Raw genomic sequence first — 20,865 nt, forward strand, 5'->3', positions numbered from 1 at the left:
AAAAAGTGTTAGTCTGGTGTACTATGTAACTGTAGCGTTTAAGGAGACATAAAGTAAATGTAGAAATCCCAAAGTATGGAAGGATTGTTTTTAACTGCTAGGATAAAAATTTGATTATCCTACACGCTTGCTAAAAATTTGATTTGCTCTTAAAACTTTTGGGGAGAAAAATGAAGTTTTGGGTAGAGCAATGTGATCTAAACGATTACTTTGCCAAAACTGCCTATAGGCAAAAATATATACGAAATGTTTTTTGTAAGTTATGTTCGTAACAATTACTAATTCGAACCATCGAATTTTGATGTATCATTACGAGTGTGATGGACAAATGGTGTGTAGCAATAATTGTTGCCCTGTTTACGGAAGGGTTGTAATAAACTGTAAAAATGTGTCGTACCAGTAACCTACGAGTACATTATTGTGTTGATATTATTGACAATCTGTAAAGTATTTTATACTCGCACTCAACATTTTACCAACCTCGTCTCCCGAAAAAAATGTAATATATATGTTTTGGACGACATAATAATTTGTTTTAATGTTAAAAAAACTTAATAAATAATCAGTTTTCATCCAAACTAGTTTAGTAGAATATAATATAGTTACAGGAATAATTCTACTAATTGAGTTCGAACAGGTTTTCTCTTGAAGATTGTTTGCACAATGGATTAGTAACTTTTACCTCATAGATTCGACAAAATATTAAATAGCTGTTTCATTATAGTCAGTTTTTTTGTAATTGAATAAGTATCGTAGATTATTAGGTGTGTCCTGGTTCGGGGAATATTCATTGGTATTCCAGCCCCATTCACTGTTGCTGTTTTGCTGCAGTTGTCCCCAAACCTCATGACCTACAATCCGGACCGCCACATTATCGAGGGGTTGTTTTTCTAAACATTGTAGCCATTGAGTGCAGGACACTTTCCACAAACCGGCGGAAGTTTCTGCGGGGGCGTGGTCAGGTCCTGGCAGCTGCTCATGATTATTGTGGCCACAAAGGGCACATCAGCTGCTCAGATTGGCTCCAGTTACATTCACACGGGATTGTCAGGAGTTGAGAGACTCATGGCGGTCACCGTAACGCACTAAGTAACCAATGAGGATACAGTGAACTCTCGATTATCCGTGGTCGGTTTATCCTCTTTGCGTATTATCCGTATACACTAACTGCTCAGATTAGCTCCAGTTACATTCACTCGGGATTGTCAGGGGTTGAGAGACTCACGGCGGTCGACCGTCAACACTAAGTAGCCAATAAGGATACAGTGAGCTCTCGATTATCCGTGGTCGGTTTATCCGCTTGAATTCCTGGAAGATGCTGGATCAGGGGTCAGTGTGATTGTTGCGGATTTATCCAATGTATCTTTGACACACTGCGTAGCTATTGGTGATAAAGTAAACTCTCGATTATCCGGAACCGGATTATCCGCTTTACGTATTATCCGTGGAATCCGCGGTAAAAATTGTTCAATAAAAATAACAATAAAATGACTTTTTAATGCGATTTATATGTTTTCTAAATACTGTAATTGTAAATGTAATTTATTAAAAGCCATATTCGATTAGAGTTCAAAACGTGTCTCAAATCATTTTATTCAGTTTGGATTCCTGAAAGATCGTGGATCTGGAGTCAGTATGACATTGCGGAAGTGAACGTATCCAATGTACCTTTGACATTGTATCAGTTGAGTATGTGTAGATTAAGTGGTTACTAATTGAACATGATTTTATGATTAAGATGCAGTGTTGAATTGTGAGGAAATACAATAAAAATATTATTATTGTTACGTTAATAATTGTGAGAATTATCCGCAATATCCGCGCCGTCAACCTCGCGGATAAACTAGAGTATACTCGCAAATAAGAATCTGTAACAAAGACACTTGATTAAGAACAAGCTTTAAATTATTTCCATTAACCTTGTGTCTGTGTGATTTCTCTACGCAAACATGTGAATCTTAGTAGATGGAGAAAGTGACCATACCAGAGCTCTTCAGAGTTAGTTCATTGCTTAAATGGATGGCGAATTCAATTCACAATTAAAAGAATCGAGTATTTTTTTTTTACGAAATTTGTATAACATTAAATATGTATATAAAAACCAAAATGTTTTATAATTTTGAGCTGGGATGAGCACGTGGGGTACCGAATAATTTTTGTTATTTTTCGTTACTTTTATGTTTTTAAGTTTCCAGACAGTTTCAAATTACGTTAAACGTCGGTGACTTAGGTACTCGTTTCCGTAACAATACAAACACGAAAAGAAATTCAAAGTATAAATGGAAGAAAAGTATGGGTTTGTTTTTAGACCTACAACTAGAGAAGGAAAGTAATAAATATGATCAGACTATTTTTATGAATCCAACAACATAAATATATCCTTCTTACTACCCAATCTGTCAAAAATTTTCCGCTTACAAATATATAGTTTATTAAATTATTAAAAGTTCCACTGAATCGAGAAAAAATATGAACTTATTCCAAGGTCCATGTCTAACTTTTTCATTGCGCTTTTACAGAACTCAGTAACCAATATTGCAAAATCTATTGGTTATTTATTTAGCAGCGTTGACAAATTAGTAAAGAACCTCGAGAATAAAATAGCAAACAATGATGCCTTAGCGGTTATTTGCTAAACAATAAAATATTATTCCCGCACTACGATTAAAACATCAGCATTGCTCGGAAGTAAACCATCACGGTTCGATCACACAACCGTTATCAGTGAGTATGGCCCGATGATAACATTAGCAGTGACTACGTGCATATACTGTCGCGTCCCCCAGATTCTGTGTAGAATCCCGATCTCAAGGTCACACTCACACCCGCACGCACACCCGTTCACTAGTGACCTTTGTTCATCCCTTGATTGATTTATTGGAGTCATTGGGTTGTGAAATGATAGTAATACACGCCCATGAGCGTTATTAATGGGGCATTACCACGGTACTTAACTACGACTTGGCCTACATTTCGTCGTCGTCTTGACAACAGTGTACATTAGTCTTGTACAGGGCCGTACTTAACTTTGGCGGGCCCTTGGAAGAGATATTCGGCCGGGCCCCGTCTGTCCCGCCACCATCGTCACGGTACCTTCCAATAGACGTGTAGCGGGGCCCGATTCGGGCCCCGGTATAATTGTCCGAAGAACCCGGCCTGAGTACGGACCTGGTCTTCTAGGCCTATTGGATTTTGAATCTTTACTCTCATTGGGTCAGATTCCGTTAACTGCTCCCAGATCTTTTTCAGTGATAGACCCACTGTTACTACTGAAATAGTAATGTAAACCGAGAAAAACAGTCTTTATGATTGTTTGAAGAAGATTAGAAGTATTTTTAGTTTTCGAAAACAAAAACATCCCTTGAGATGGTCCATATTATGAAACAGAATAAAAGTTTAGACTGTATGGAAACAAGTGCCTTAAATAAGTATATAATGTTATAAATACAACTATGCAAATTGGATAAAATGCACTTCTTAAAAGATTTGAGATTCAAGTCCAGCTGAACAATTGCAAGTCCCTTATCTTCAAAGCGATAAGAAGTTTGATTCGGGTAGCTTCAGTCGGAGTCAAATTGATTCTTAGTGGTCAACAACAACGTTGAATAATGTATGCAATCGTTTTAGCGTTAAATAACTTTATAGAAAAATGCTTCATATTTGGGGTTAGTAGTGGATTTTGGCCCTCTTCTTGAATATTCTTATATCTCTAAAATCATAAACTTTAAATTATAAATCATATACAATGACGTTTCTTGGTGTAACTACTAAGAAATAATTAAGGATAATATATTTGTTTGTTTTGAAATTAATAATAATCAACCAATAATGAAGTTTATATTCAAAATATTTTTGCCTTACCGAATAAATTTTAAAGATTACTATATATGGTTGAAACATATGATTTGATTTTTTTACTAAATGACACTATTAGATGAAACTTGAATATCGTCCGTCACTCTAGTTGGCGCGCAGTCTACCACATTATACTGAGAATGTTCACACTCACCCTAGTTGGCGCGCACTGTACTACATAATACCTGGTTTAGTATTACAAATAAAGAGAGAGCAACGTACAAGACGGTATGTCTGGCCAATATTCCGGCAAGAAGCGACCCCGCGCCGTCTCGCTCTGCAAGATCCGAGATTGCAGTTTAAAAATGCAAGATTTAACAATTGATTCGTTCCATCGGTCGGCAGTCGCCCGTAAACTGAGTAAACATATTTTACAGCTTTTAGTGATTTAGTGGCAGTAAACCAACCGTGTCAAAACCACAGCAGACGCTTTCGCCTTCCGCACTGTGGCTAGCGAAATCGCCAATGATCTTTGTGGTATACAAGTCTTTTATCTCCATTATCACTCGTAATATCCTGCAGTATAAAGAAGTGGCACGCCACCTTGACGAGGGCAGGAAAATCATAGTGAACCTTGTTTTTTATGATGCAAGATTTTAAAGAATGCCTGAGACCAATAGAACTTCTTTATTTCTACTCGTACTCGTAAAATGCATGAAATTAGCATTGATATTCCACAGTTGAACATTATCATCGCAAAAACTTATAATTATGTTCACATTGGCAACAAATGTGAACATAATATCACTACCGTACTTGAGACTTTAGATAATTAAAGTAATCATCCGAGCTGAGAAATCTCCGGAGTTTTCTTCTAACCCTATTTTGGACGTCGATTTCATTGCAGATCACTTTCAGAACGTTTGGTAATTCAAGAAATATGTCCACCAAGATGATACAATCTTTTTGCATTCGATGATGTCCAATAGGGGAAAGTGGCTCACTGTAATTTGGAGGGGAGAAAAAATACTCGGTGGTGATACCGGTACAGGCCATACGGTGTGGGTACTCACCAAATATTCTCACGTCTTCACCAATAACCTTCACCGTAGGGTAGGGGTCTAACCGAAATGTCACAGGTTCTATTCCTGGAGAGGGTCATGACAATATGCAAGCGACATGGACAGTTTTTCGGTAAAAACGTCTAGTTTTATTGTAAATCCCGTTGATAAAGAAAGGACCCTTTAGGTACTGGAGGGTATCATACTAAGTAGAACAGGAGATAAATCTATTTAAATTGCGACCGTACGAAGACAAGGCTATTGTCCCATTTACTCAAACTGGCACCATTTACCTCTTCCCCTCGTCTATAAAACAAAGTTAGACCCAACAGCACTTAAACCAGTTTACAAATAGCGACTCGAAGATGCACTTCTGGCCCAGCTCTACACCAGGGTAGCACCGATGGACGTCGCGACGTTGCAGTTTACCGGTGAACTCGTACATTGACCCATGATTTACAGCCGTCGGCGCGTTGGGCTCATTAGTGCCTCTAAATCTTCGTCCTCCTTTGATATCCTTCTGTCTTCATTTTTTTTGACAAAGAGAAACAATGTTTACAGCCCTCTCTCTACTTTACTCCAAGTCTCTTTTGTGTTTAGGTTTCAGATCCTGTGCTTCCGCCGGGATTAATTTTCTTTTTAGACAAAACTGGTCAATAGTAAGTTTTAACACATCGTAACCAGTATATTCCCACAAGCCTTTTTGTGAATCTAAGAACTTGCCTAGGACATATGTACATTAAATGACTTTTGAAAGATAAAAGTTTACATAATTGAATTACAACATCAATTTAAAAACTTCTAGTTCTGTTGTATTAACTGTAAGCCCTCCGATATTTAGCCAGAGCCAGGCTCTTGGTTAATAAAAAGGGGATAGCGTTTTTTTGCCTGCACCACCACTATGCGTGTAGGGGGAAATTCTATGAATAGTGGTGTGTGTTGAGATAGGGTCTTGAACAAATAATTACTCACGTTGTTCTCCTTTGTTTTGTTGGCCAATCTATTATTCAAATTGCACTAAAACACTCGTGAGGCGCACCCAAACTATATATGTTGTTACCGGTGATGTTCGCATATCACTCCACCAAAATTAACTTACTTCCACAACTCTACATTGCCCAATACCCTCCGCCTACCTCCGAGCCATCAACATCGACCTGCCACGACCCCGTGCTGACCCGAGTGTGACCCTTGACTATTACTCAGCACGGCCAGTCACCTCAACCCATCTACGCGGTTATTTTAAAGGTGACTGGGTTAGTCCAGGTTAATTACTCAATGTGTAAAATTAACTAAATACCATCTATAAATTACTATATTACAAATAGTAGTAGTGCCGCTGCGCGCCGCACATCACTCTCCCTTCTCAGGATGATGGATTCATACAGAATTTTCATGTGATACATCTTAGATTCTCAGATATATAACAAAACATTTACAATACTTCAAAAAAAAAAATGTATAGGGATAACTTATTTTATACCATTACATCAGTTTTTTCAAACTTAATAGGACAAATAGTATTTTGGCCTGCGTAAGTCTTAATATCTTACCCCTAATTTTAATTCTACTTGACACTTTGACTAGTCCACTTATAAGATATTCAGGTCCTCCTAAACTACATTACATTTTCATTGAGCTTGGCAAAGTCCCCACTATTTATTAACAAATATAGGCTTCTGCATACTACTGACTTGGGACTCTGGTTCAGCACACACAATTTGAATTTCACATACCGTACTTTCAAGGCGGGCTTGGTGTATTGAATTGAAACCAAAGGAAAGACTCCTGAATAATTTCTCGCGAGCGGAGTTCCATGTTCTACCTCGAAATGGTTGGGGGCTGCACGCTCTAACGAAACCTGAGGACATCCTCGCACACGAGTTGGCTATTCCTGGTGCAGTAAATCAAAAATACGCAAAAGTTACACTATTCAAAATGAACAAAATAAACATTGAAAAATATGATAATGTAGAAATATAGTTCTGTGGGGAGGCTGGTTTCTATACTTTCTTTGGGATACTAGGGTACAAAACATGTGTACATTTTAAAAGCTTGTTAAGGTCTGTTTCTATGTGATCTATCTTTAAGATTTTGTCTTGAGCTTTTTGCATCGTTTCAAGAAATAAACAAGCTACTGTTTTTAAAGATTAGATTTTCTTGTGAGAGATAGCAACAGATTAAATCTTTGGGATGTGGCAAATGGTTAATGTCCCAAATTTTTATTTTATATTTCCCTTGAGTCCTCGAGAATATAGTACTTATATTTACCAAAGATAGGCGCAATACTTGTAAGCCTGTTTTTAATATTCCAGATTGTGTTAAAGTTAATTATCTAAATAACCTATGATGTGGTGGAGAGATAACTGAGTTTTCTACCATTCATGAACTCCTCATACATTTAACTTAGTATGGACTTTATAGGTTCCCTTTAGGACTATAGATCCTAATCATTGCCGTTTTGGATCCATACACGGTTTGATATAGTCTACATTTTATGGTTAAGGTTCGTGAACATATTTTTCTGTGGACTAGGTTAAAGCCATGAATATGAGCGAATTATTACAATCACTTAACGCTATGATGCAAATAACATTTATAGGAGTTAGGGCCCCACAAATAAAAAAATTGGATCTTAGTTCTTAATGACTTTAGTGGGGTTGTTAAAATCGGTTAGGTGCAACCATACATACTGTTTCTCTTCTTTGGAGAACACAACAAATAATCTAAACTTTGTACCCATTTCCATTTTTTTTAAACCACAATTGGGTGAAGGGGTTTGTTTTGGTTACCCAAATGGGGAATAAGCTTCTACTTTATTATACATGTTTCAAGACGTCTGTTCTTTGCGAACTTTAAAGGTACCAGTAATACGGATTTCAAATCTAATTACTGTGTAGTTTGGTGGCTAAAGCGTTGAGCTGTTGCAAAAGGGGATAATTACATAATACGTCCGCCTTCATTAACTGGCATATATATTAGTTCGCAAAATGATCGAAGGTATGACTTTTCCTATGTCATGGCAAGATGTTTTCAAACTCTATGGAGGTGGTAGTAATTTGCTGCTTATTTACTGTGTTTACTAATTACTCATAGCTTGCCTAAACTCGATCAATTCTTTAACTTTGCTTCATCTTTGGTTTGACTTAACATGACGTGCTAGACTTGAGACAGGATTTTAAATGTTTTGTTAATGAGCGATGTAGCATAATGTTTTCTTGTTCGAATCCTTGGAGTGAAGTGATTAACATGCTTTTTGAATGAGGTAAGTTTAGTCATTATCTCCCCTGATATGGCTTTTGTATTTTTATACCTATCTTTTCAATTCAGTCTTTCATTAAGGTGATTTGGTTTTCTCTTGAATCTCAACAGTGATCCGATAATCTTTTTTTATCTCTTCAACTTATACTATTAACTTTGTTCCATATCTTCGCTAGTGGGCACAACCAAACAACCACTTCAATGCATATTACTCTGCATCAAACTAGTCCTCGCTTGGAGCGGTTTGTAGGTAGAGAGTCTAAATAAAGTCACTGACTTTCGGATTCATACTGGTCTATCACGGTCTTAATTCTCTACTATATGTCGGAAAGCAAAGTCCTCATCCCACACATTTACACTAGTGTTCGTATAATAAAACTAAGTCTGTGCACAATGTCTTAAGTGGACTCATGTTTCGTCTCTATTTATCATATTTAAATCTTAATACACAATCTTTCCTTTCATCCTCGGATAATAAATGTGTCATGAAGTTTCTTGAAATACGATTCCCGTGTCATTTCAGTCTCTGCCACTTCCATGTCTCGACACAAAAGAGTACAAGTATTTCCTGAAATCATACATTTAGAATCTAATAATTGTTTACTTCATGAATATCCTGACTCTATTTCGAATTTATTTTTTTACGTACAGCTCTGATCTTATGTTTCTTATCTTTAACCTGCGTAGATATAACTTCTTTCCTTATAGTGTATACTCAAATCACACCATTTGAATTGTTTGGATCCTTTAATTTGGCTTTTATTCAACACACCTTGCTACCCATTCATAAACATTCGTTTCCACAGTCATGACCAAACATTATTACTCCACGAATTACAACCCCATTCAATATTCGGAGTATTATTTTGCATGCTACAGTTGTACGGGGTTACTTAAATAACATCTTTTACTTACACATCAGACTCATGAAAGCTAAGATAAACATTCATAACGAGGAAAATTTTTAGTGTATCATATAAAACATCCTTCCAAATAACAAACAAATACATTAATTATCATTAAATTGCCGTTTACTGTTAAACTACCTAAATAAACACGACCTGCATTACACGTTCACTGTCTTAACCAATATGTATTTACATTCCTTATTATTTAATAATCTTCATAGTCTTTGTACTATACACGTTTTTTCTATCTTCGTATGGATCTAAAAGGGCCTGGTCGCTCTTCTGCGGTTCCTGGCTTGGTTCTCTCATGTTCCATGTTCTTCTTTTTGTCAGGCTACTCTATTTGAATGCAACTTCATGGTCTTCGGGTTCTCTTCAATGATTTCTTCCTGTTCTTCTTCTTCTGCTCCTGAGCAAGCTTTTGGATCATTTTGGCTACTTCCTCTTGTTCTTGCAATCTCTTTAAACTCGGTGACAGGTTTTACTCGATTCAATGTACAGTTACATTCTTCCTTTTAATTCGGCAGTACGGACAATTCAAATTGATATAACTTGACAATTAGTGTTATGGGACCTTTCCATGGTATAGACATACTTCTTCACTCTTCCTTTTTTCACTTGGGGCACGTGAAGGTATACTCGTTGGCCCTCTCTTCTAATTTATTTAGCTTAGAATTCTTGTGTATTGTCTCTTTTGCTGGGGGTTCTTGCAATGGTCTTGGCATTGTTGAGACAAATTCCTTACGGCATTCATCTTCCTCTTAAAGATCTTCGACATAATCAGGGTAATCCATCATATTCTCTGTGATCAATAGACTCATCTTCTAGGTGAAAGACAGGGGAAAGCAAAACAAAAATGACAAAAGAGAAAGAAAGTCAATAAAAGAAGAGAATAATAATACGAAATAAAACATGAAGAGAAGAAAGTCTTTCATCTCTCTTCAAAGACTAGCTCAAAAGGAGAAAATCCTGTTGAATCATGCACTTGAGAGTTATAAGCCATGATTTACCATTGGTAGGACGGCTCGTCCCAGTCTGCTGTTTGACTTTCGGTTTGACATTATTGGACTTAGCCATTTTGGGGTATGGGATCTCTGAACTCTTTCTGTATCTACCCCTATTGCTCATGGGATGTTTTGCGGTGGTTGAAGTTTCTTTATTCTTAAGTAGAGCACACAGTGCTTTTCATTAGTTCGGATGTGAAATTTGTGCCTTGTATCATTAATTAAGTCTACAGGGTACTCATCTTCGTAATGACTCTCTGCCTCACAAACGTGCTCGTGGCTATTGTTTCTTTGCGCAGTTGTGGTCTGGCAATGCAATAAAACTTTCTCCGTACCTTGTAAAATGATCTATAACTGTCTGTAAGTATTTGTTTTTGGAGCTTGTTAGGGGTAATGGGCCAACAATGTCAACACGAAATCCGAGTTGATCCAAATTCTGTACTTTCTTTGAAATTTACTATAAGGTAAGACTTTAGTTTTTCCGTAATCATTCTTTTATTGCATGGATCACTTGCTCTGATATAGGAGGACATAATCTAATTTCATTTTCGGCCAATATATAAATATTTTCTTGATTCTTAACATCGTCTTCTTGAGACCTCCATGACCTGCTGTCGGGTTATCATGGTGGTTGTAAACGAATATCCTTCTCCTCCTCTAAATAACCAGTCTTGGTCCTTGAAGCGACTCATCTCGTGGTGTGTTACCTGCCGCTCTTTATATAGACATTGACGCTCCTTCCCGTGGTAGAGTCATGTTTTGAATAGAACTGAGGGTATTTTTGTCAAAACTACTTTACCACCTCCCCCCCACCCTTCCTCTACCTACCCGGACCTTCTTTTCATCCTTACATTGATTATTCTTTAATGCCTAGTGTTTCACACAACTCTCATTACTAGGTTTAGTACCATATTGACTTTTCCACAGTATTCTTGCACCCCACTATTCTGCTCAAGGTACAACCCAGCCAGTTTTAGAGTTTTTTTCCATGGTTGATGGATCAAATTCCGGTGTAAGGTCATATTCTGTGCCTAATTTTACAGGTGCCCAATCTAGGTGAGGCTACTCTGAAGGATCTTTTCAGCGAACTGCAGCCATCTGTATTGCGTCTGGTGTTGGTGTCAGCTGTGTTTGGTGATCAGTTATACAAGGGGAGAAATGATCGTCGTTTTTAACAGGTAGTCGGAAATTACTTTAATGCCCATACAAACTGCTTACTAAATAGTTCTTTTTCTTTTACTGTATAATTTGATCAGCAGAGGTTTTTAACTGTAGCTTGACGCATAGGCGATTGTGGTGTTGTTCTATCTCATTAATCACTTGTCTTAATACTGAGCCAGACGAGTTGCAACTATTACTTGCATCAGAGCTTAATACGTCGAATTCCTTGGAGAAAGAAATTTGGATACATAATAAAGGTTCAGTTCTACAAGGAATGTGTCTTCAATTTTCAAAATGAGTGTATTTCCCGCTTCTTCGTTTCCACTCAAAACTTTTGGTCTCTTTTTTGTTAATTTTGTCACAGAGCGTTTAGCGATCGACTTGTCGGACAAATTTCGGTACATTGCTCCTATCGTAACTACATGATAGTCCTATAAATCCACGACAAGTTCTTTTCATTCTTGGGTTTGGAAAAATTTTTGACAGCTTCAATTTATTCTGACATGTTTGGTTGATTCCATCTTCTCGATAAAACAATGGCCATAGGAAGTTAATTTTCAGGACTTTGCTATTTGGCATTTCTTCAACTGGGATACTCAAATTTACTCTTGAAATCTTTCTTGAACTTCACTAAGATCTTTAGCGTGCCTGGATCAATACATCGAACCTGAAGATTAGGATATCATCATGTAGGGCAATACATGCTTCCTTTCAGACCTGTGAGAGTAGTATAACCTAATAAAAACAAAATAAAAAAAAAAAATAAAAAAAAAAAAAACAAATGAAAATAAAAAAAAAAAAAAAAAAAAATCTTAATCTTTCGTGAGGCCCGTTTGGTGGGCAACAGTTTGAAATTACAGAAGAAGGAGAAATTGATCAATCCCATTGGCGATGCGTTGTAATATTCATAATGACATCAGGAAGTACTGAAGGCGTCTTCTCTTGATTTCAGGGTGCTTTTTTAACTGTAGAAACCTGAATTAGATCCAGTGCCGCCGAGAAGAAGTACTGACTGCTACTAACATGTCTAAAGTTTCAATGTATATCTGGAAGGGGATTATATTTAGGAAACTGTAAGATTTTATTGAGTTCCCGATAGTCTACACATAGGACGATAACTGATAGGTACCATCAGGCCTTGTTTCTTGGGGACAATGATTTACCGGTGTGACCATGGGGAAATTAAGTACTGGGTAACAATTTACACCTTTATCATAATTGTTCTTGTATCAAATTTATGTAGAATGAGTACCTCTCTGTGATTGTGGCACTCTGTAAGGTTTCATATTGATCGGGAGGAGGTTGGTCGTGTTGATTTTGTGAGTAACTAAAGAAGTACACCCCAAATTTCCTCTATTCCTCCCTATAGCTAACTAGAAACCGCTTGTAGCGTTGGTGAACATTTTTTAATTTATTTGGTCTCTTCAGTGGGGAGGTGCTTTTTTTTTTCTTCAAGTTTTCCATTGAATTCTCTTGTCCTTATTTTGTGTTAGATTTACTCGTTTCCATGCTCCTTTATTTGCTTTCACTGTGTGGGGCATCTTTCTAATTTTGCTGATGAGCAGGCGTATTATTGCTATGATCACTTAAATTTTCAGGAGGTGATAATTTATGATTTTGGTCCAACACATTCCTTTTTTCAATTTTTGAAAGGCTTCTAGCGACATTGATGCCATGAACTTTTATAACGCTGGTTCTGTATTTACTGTTTTTCCTTCCATTTGTTCAATTTGATCCTTTTTGTTTTTGCTTATTTTTCTTGAATAAGCATTTCTGAACGGGCTGGGCACGTTGATGTTTGTTGCGACTATACGCTAAAAGTAAGTATTTCTTTATCCTTCAGGATTTGTTTTGGTGGATAGTAAGGTTTGTTTGAACTTGTTTTGTGGGGAAACATAGAACAATGCCAAATGCCCACTTCTCCTGCTTCGAGTTACAGCGGATTCTCTTTCATGGAAACTGCATGCTTATCTTGTTTCCAATACTCAGTGACTTATTCTCTAGGGTCAATCACTGCCTTTTTTTCGTTTCAAAACATAGGGTATACTAGGATAGCAATATAATCTTCAGGGAGATCTGTTGCTACTCGCGAAGTCACATTTTAAATCAATGAGCATTACTCCCAGTTGAAAGGTCTCTGTTAACAGTGCCGTCAAACGTTCATAACAGCACCAGTGATTACCTCGTATTTGGATTTCAGTTGGAGTTAGCTGGTTCTTGAGGCCATTGTCTATCGATCAGTGATACTTGTGCTCCTGTATCGTATTACAATGAGACCGTTCACTTCCTCCTATGCACCTTGTACAATTAATGCACTCACATTTTCTTGTGTCAAAGTGGCAAATGCTTTGAAATTCAACTTCGCCGGTTCTGAGTTCCGTTGTGGTTCAGAATTTAACTGATTTCTGGAGGTTCCCAGCGGCTTGCTGGGTTCCCATCGTTGTGGTTTAACGTGTTCGAAGCTTTGTATCCACGCTCCCATGCTGTTACCTCTGCTCCTGAAGGTTCCTCCTCTAGTGCGGCCTCTTCTATGCTGTATTTCTCATACCCCACACAATTGTTTGCTGTGTGTCCTGGTTTTCAGGCAAAATTTTTCACCAATAATAGGTTGTTGTTTCACTTTTACTTCTTACAATCCTCTCTTTGGTGATAACTTTCTTCTTACATGTATTTATCATTACAATATCTTCTCGCTCTGGTTTGGCATTCTCTGGCGTTATGGCCTGGTTTCCCACAAAAGTGTAACACGTAGTATCGGTGAATCGTTCCAAAAAACTCGCCTTGTCTCTCCTCAAATTCGGCTGGTCTTTTTCCTAAGTTGTTTAGAGCTATCGCCGTGGTTTACAGCTTATCTGGAATGTTTTAGGGAACTTGATCCTGGTCTGCCGTCCTATTTCACCATTTTATACTCTTACAAAGGCATCCCTTGGCTCTTCTAATCGGCCTCTTCTCTCAGAATTTGGTTTGTTCTGGGCGCTTGTACTTGTTTGTATACTCCTTAGAGTTTTATCACTGACCCTTTTTACTCGGTCAGAGAACTGCTCAAAAGTTTCTCCTCTGTTTTGTCGTATGCTAGCCAATTGGCTCGATGTAGTAATGATCTGGTAGGCCTATCGCCGAAATTCTTTCCATAAACAAATAGAAGCTTTTGTATTTCTTCTAAAGTTGTTGAGTTTTTACATTATTCGTCTGACTTTGCAAACTGTAGCACGAGAAATGATTACAACTAAAACGTAGCCAAGCAAGAGAGAGCGAAGAGAAACAAAGAGTATAGAAAGCATGAGAAGAGAGTGATACCAGCACTGCCTGTTAGTCTTAAGTTTTAAAACTTGAAGTTTTTGAGCTTCACTCCAATTGTGAGTCTCCAATTCCTTCGATGTTGTCAAAAGAAAGGGGGGCGACTAGATCTGCCTTCTCTCATGTAATGGGGCCTATACGGAGACAGCTCAAATGACGGCTTGCTGTCCTGCAAGGGTCATGTCCAATCGGGTACGGAGGATGTTTTCTAGTTATTGTTCACCGCGGAGGGTAGAAGCGTTGGCCTAACGTTTCATCTAGTGGTACTTGAAGCGACCTCACTTTATTCGACTATGGCATCAAAGGCGTACTTGGACTCAACGGTTTTCCCTTCTAGGTGTACAGTGACCATCGTTAATAATTTAAAAAAAATTTTGGTTTCTCTTTGGAAATATCAGTAGCTATACAATTCTCTAGGTTTATCAGTGATATTTCAATAGTTAGAAACTTAAACGCTCTAATATGATAATCCCTAAACGGACGTTGACTGCAACAATGTGAATAACTAGTTTCCCTATTTTTCAGTAAAATAACTTTCCCCTTTTTTTTTCAATTTTCGATAATGGATCAATCAAACAATAATGTTTTCAGATTTCCTAATTGCTACCAATCACTAATCGGTTAGTATAGTATTGAGATATCAATGGATCATATAGTCTAACAATGCCCTCGATATTACAAGTATAAAATACATACAATACTTTTAATGTGACTCAATAAGCTTGCATTAATATTAAATAATCGTATTGTGTATATGTTTTACTATGTGCTATTACTTATATACTCTAATAGTTATCACATTAAACTGATATCACTTTGTTTTCAGTTTAATTCGACAATTTACCCTTTTTATAAGTCAAGCAATCAAGTTACTTCCAACCAATTATTGCTTTTATATCTTTTACACTTATATTAAATATTTCTTCGGGTTTTTTTTTTTTTTTTTTTTTTTCTTTTTGTATACAGATTATTAATGAATTATCAATCCAATTGAACAGGTAAGATAATATAGAATCATGGCATATCCCTATTTTCCAAGCAAAATGAATTTAATCAACACGTTATTTCTGGTTATATTTACTGCTGAAAAACATGATGGACTGAGATTGCCCTCGGAGGTGACGACTGACATGGAGGCTTTGGCAAAAAATAAACAATACTAGGATGTGATCCTTTTAATTTCTCTTATTTAAATAATTCGGAATATGTTTTGTCAATAAAGAAGTTTAATGCTTAAAGACTGGCCTCCTCAATGCTGCATTCACCATTTAGTTTCCAAAGTCACATGTTGAACCATATTATTAACCAACTATTTACTAAAAATAATACGTAGTCTAATCTTAGGTTTCGCTAATGATTTAATTTAATTTAATTTAAACCAAAGTTCCCATGCTCACCAAATTGTGACAGGGCTGCCATCTCGAAGGCTGTGGATGATCGTGACTGCGTTGACGGAGATGACAACATCTGCGTAGACAGTGGGCGGCTAGTTGGTAGTTCCGCGAGATCTGGACACTGGATGTCCGGTGACGTATGCCCTCCTTGTTTTTTTTTTTTTTTTACCTTTTCTATATGTTACTATGATACCGTTTATGATGATGGGTCCAACTTCCGCTTCATAGGTGTAATGGCGTTGCACATGGTGTAATAAGCACACAGAACTAATCCAAGTCAATCTTCGTTCATATAAGTTGGAATTTACTCGAAATTTAGAAATATAACATTGCAATTAATTGTAAATGACTTTAGAATAGTTGTTATTTTGGAATAATGGTGTGGTTAAACTGAAATGTTCTAATAATTTTCTAACCACGTGGTACACTTCTTTATTTCTTTGAGAGATCTTTTAAAGTTTTGAAATCATTTTGAAATAATTTGCTGGTTTTATTATCGGTATTCCCTACCGCTGCCACTCACTGTAAGCCCTCCGTATATTAGCCAGAGAGGTCATGGTTATTAAATGGGATAGCGTTTTGCTGCCACAACTAGCTCGTAGGTTGAGGAGGGGGAGTGAAAGGGGAGAGGCGTCGGGAGGGGGTTGGAGGAAGGGAGGGAACGGGAAGGGGGAAGCGGAAGGGGGTGGATGGGAGAGGGCTGGGAGGGGGGACGGGAGGGAGGGTGAGGGGGGACGGGAAATGGGGGATAGGGAGGGGGGGGGGGAGAGGTGGGAGGGTGGAGGAGGGGGGAAAATCGGGGCAGAACGGGAAGGGGGGGGAATGGGGAAAGTGAGGGAAGGGGGGAGCCAAGGGGGAACGGGGGGAAGGGAGGAAGGTTGGGGGGGGGGGGGAGGAGGGAAGGGGGGAAATGGAAGGCGGAGGAAGGGAAGGGGGGGGGGAGGGAGGGAAGGAAGGATGGCTGGAGCGGAAGGAAGCTGGATCGGATCGGGGGGGGGGGAAATGGTGGAGGAGGGGAAGGGTGGAGGAAGGGGGGGGGAGGGAAGGAAAGGGGGGGGGGAAATTTGGGGGGAGGGAGGGAAGGAGGGTGGGGGAGGGGGGAGGTGAAAGGAAGGGGAAGGAAGGGAGGGGGTGAATAATGGAGGGGGGAGGAAAGGAGGGGTGAAGGGGGGGACGGAGGAAGGGGGGAAGGGGAAGGAGGGAAGGAAGGGGAGGGAGGAGGAAGGGGGAGGGGGAAGGAAAGGAGGAAATGGGGATTAGGGGGGGGGAAGGGAGGGAAGGAAGGGGGAAGGAAGGAAAGGGGGGAGGCGGGAGGGGAGGGGGGGGGGCGGGAAGGATGTGAGGGTGGGAGGGACGGGGGAAAGGAGGAGCGGAAGGGGGGGAGGGGAGGGGGCGAAAAGGAAACGGATGGGGGGGGGGAACGGGGGAAGGAGGGGTGAAGGGGAAAGGGACGGAAAGGGGACGGGGGACGGAGGAGGGGAGGGGGGGGAAGGGAGGAGGACGGGAGGAAGGAGGAACGAGGGGGGGGAGGGAAGCGAAGGAGGGGAAGGGGGAGGACGGAAGGGAACGGGGAGGAGGAAGGGGGGTGGAAGGGAGGGAGGGGGAGGAATGGGAGGGGGGAGGAGGAAGGGAAGGGGGGGGGGGAGGGAAATGGGGAACAAGGGAGGGGAGGGGGGCGGGGGAATGGGAGGGGGTGGAGGGAAAGGAAGGGGGGGAATGGGGAAAGTGAGGAAATGGGGGGAAGTGGGGAAGGAAGGGGGAGGGGACAGGGGAGGATGGAGGAGGGGGAGGAGGGGTGGGGAGGAGGGGGAGAAGGGAGGAGGGAAATTTGGGAGGGGGGGAAGGAAGGTGGGGAAGGGGAGGGGGGGTGGGGAGGGGGGTGGGGACGGAAGGGAAGGAGGAGGAAGGGAGGGAAGGGAAGGAAGATGAAGGGGAAGTGAGGGAAGGGAGGGAGGAGGAAGGTTGGGGGAAGGGGAAGGGGAAGGGAAGGGAAGGGGAGGGGGGAAATGAACGGGAGGGAGGCCGGGGAATGGGCGGGGGTAGGAGGGGAGGGAAGGAGGGGGGAGGAAGGGGTGGAGGGGACCGGGACGGAAGTGAGGGGAAGGGGGGGAAGGGGGGGCGGGGGGGAAGGGGACGGAAGGACGGGGGGGGAAGGGGGGAAGGAAAGGAGGGAGGGGAGGGAAGAGACGGAGGAAAGAGGAAAGGGAGGAAAAGGGAGGAAGGGGTGAAAAGGGAACGGATGGAAGGGGGGATGGGGGAAGGGGGAGGGAAAAAGGCGGAGGGGGAGGAAGGAAAGAAATGGGGGGGGAAAATGGGAAGGAAGGAAGGGACGGAGGAAGGGAAAATGGGAAGGGGGAATGAAGGGGAAGGAGGGAGGGGGGGAAGGACGGGGGGAGGGGGAAGAGGGGGGGTGGGAAGGACGGGATGGAGGATAGGGGGGGGGGGGGTGGGGAGGAAGGGTAGGAAGAGAGGGAGGAGGGGAGAAGGGGTGGAAGTGGAACGGGTCGGGGGGGGAGGCGGAAAGGGAAAATGGGGGGGGGAGGGGGAAGGGGGGGGGGGGGGAGTAAGGGGTGAAGCGGGAATGGGGGAGGTGAAGCAGGAGGAGGTGGTGGAAATGGAGGAAGGCGGGGGAAATTTGGAGGAGGGGGGGGAGGGGCTGGAAGGAGGACCGGGAAATCAACAAAAAGGGACGGGATGGGGAATGGAGGAGGGGAGGGAAAGGGGAGGGGGTGGAAGGGGGGGGGGGAAGGGGGGAAGGATGGGGGAGGGAAAGCGGAAGGGGGGGAGGAAGGAGGGGAGTGAAGGGAAGGAAGGACGAAGGGAAGGGGAGGGAGCGGGGGTAAGGAAGGCGGGGTGGGGGACGGGGGGAAGGGAGGGGGGAATGGGGAGGAGGAGGGAAGCGGGGGGAAATTTTGATTAGTGGTGGAGAAGGGTCTTGAAATTAATTACTCACGTTTCTCCTTTGTTTTGTGTCCATTCTATATTCAAAATGCACTAAAACCACTCGTAGGAGCACCCAAACTACCTTATGTGTTCGGTGTGTTCGACTCACTCCACCAAAAATAAAACTTACTTCACACACTCTACATTGCCAATCCCTCCGCCTACCTCGAGCCCTCATACTCGATGCCGAACCCGTGCTTGACGAGTGCTGACCCTTGCTTTCTCAGCTACGGCCAGCCACTCACATCACGCGGTTATAAAGGGACTTGGGTTTAGTCAATGTTAATTGTACACACTGTGTAATTACTAATAATACCATCTAAAAGATTACTATATTGAAAATAGTTAGTGTGCGTGCGCGCTACATTAACATACTCGGTATTATCTCTGTGACAGGATTGCTCAGCGGATTTCTTATAAAAGTTTACATAATTGAATTACAACATCAATTTAAAAACTTCTAGTTCTGGTGTATTACACATACTCGGTATTATCTCTGTGACAGGATTGCTCAGCGGTTTCTTATAAAAGGTGCAGCATTCCTTCCTCTTTGTTGGATGCGTTCCATGCAAAATTACAAATATATAACATTTAAAAGTTATACGGTTTAGGTAAAGATGCATAAAACAGATAAACATGCCCTACACGAAGAGGGTATCCATAAGTTTAAGGGTTTTTTTTGGTATAGAATTAAAACAGCTTTTCCACAACATGCAAAGTTCCTGATTCACTCTGTACGCTCTGATGTTTCTAATTTCTAACAGAAATGGACATGCTGTTCTAATGGACTGTTATTCAGTAAATTAGAATAACAAAATCGTTTTAGTTTTGAAATAAAACCTAAAATAATACAAACATAAGGCAAATCTATTTTTACCTGCCAGAAAGGACAAATTATTTGAAGAAAAATTATATTAAAATAGTATTTGTGTAGTGATAAATTGTTTTAATTACATTGATTATTTTTTTGGTAGTTATTTTCAGAATAATGAAAATTAATATGTGTGAACACTTGTCCTTCATAAAATACTATTTCTGGTTCTATTGTGATTAAAATTATGAATTTGAATGGCTCGCTATCGTTCCTTTCATTAGATCCAAGTTATGTCACCTATTTATGAAATTTACAGAAATATAACCTATCTGCCTACACCAGAAAGTGTAAGGGAAAGCTTTGAAAATAGTGAAACAAGATCAGAAAAATATATTTTAGGAGAATGTAAACAAATCTGTTTCCTGCGTTGAAATTGCACAATTCCCATTTATGTCACCTTCTCCTCATATAATCCTATATTTTATACCACGAATACTATAGCTGTACATACAGTAGCTATGGTGGGGAAGGGTTGATTCCATGTGAATGATGAGTTAAGCTACATTTTACCTTCTGTCTGGGATCCTTGTCCTTGTGTCTGGGATCTAACTCTGTTAGAGACTTGACTCCTAAAGTCTGGAGTAATGTTCGTTTGAAGAAATCCAAAAAACCTTTCGGTGACGAGAAGCTCAAAATGAACTCTTTACATAGTTTTGACATTATAGACGCGTAGACTACAATGTATAGTGTAATATAGATGAAGAGGTATTCTCATTGTCTCAGCACCCTACCACAGCTACTTTATGATGAGACACCTGGACAAGATACACTAATATAGTCTAGATATAATCTATAATCTAGGTGAAGTGGCATTCTCATTTTCTCAGCATCCTACCATTGTCTCATCTGCCTACAGAGGCGAGCATCTAGTAGGCGCTATTCTAATTATAGCATTCACACAGTAGTGTCATTTTGGTTTGCATCTAGAGTAACCCACTCGTGATTATATTATCTCACACGGATCTTACTGGAGTACAGAAGATGGTGCAGGGTAAACCGAGGTCAGAACAGCCAAAACGAGCGAAGCGAACTATTAGCACCGAAGGTGTGGCCGATTGTTTGGGCGGTAAATATCCCCAACAACAGCTTCACCCCATAAAAACCCTTTTAGTCTGTTTACACTCCCCAGCGCCTCTCACTCCTACCAACAGGCTGATTAGCTGGTTC

At 40.4% G+C, this 20,865-nt stretch overlaps 1 protein-coding gene across 1 annotated transcript in view; it reads left to right on the forward strand.

The window, feature by feature from the left end:
• Positions 1-20,865, forward strand: part of LOC124359990 (protein let-756) — a 126,484-nt gene that overhangs the window by 46,834 nt on the left and 58,785 nt on the right. The window lies entirely within an intron of this gene.

Source organism: Homalodisca vitripennis, chromosome 4 (genome assembly GCF_021130785.1).
Source record: "Homalodisca vitripennis isolate AUS2020 chromosome 4, UT_GWSS_2.1, whole genome shotgun sequence".
Lineage (NCBI taxonomy): Eukaryota > Metazoa > Arthropoda > Insecta > Hemiptera > Cicadellidae > Homalodisca > Homalodisca vitripennis.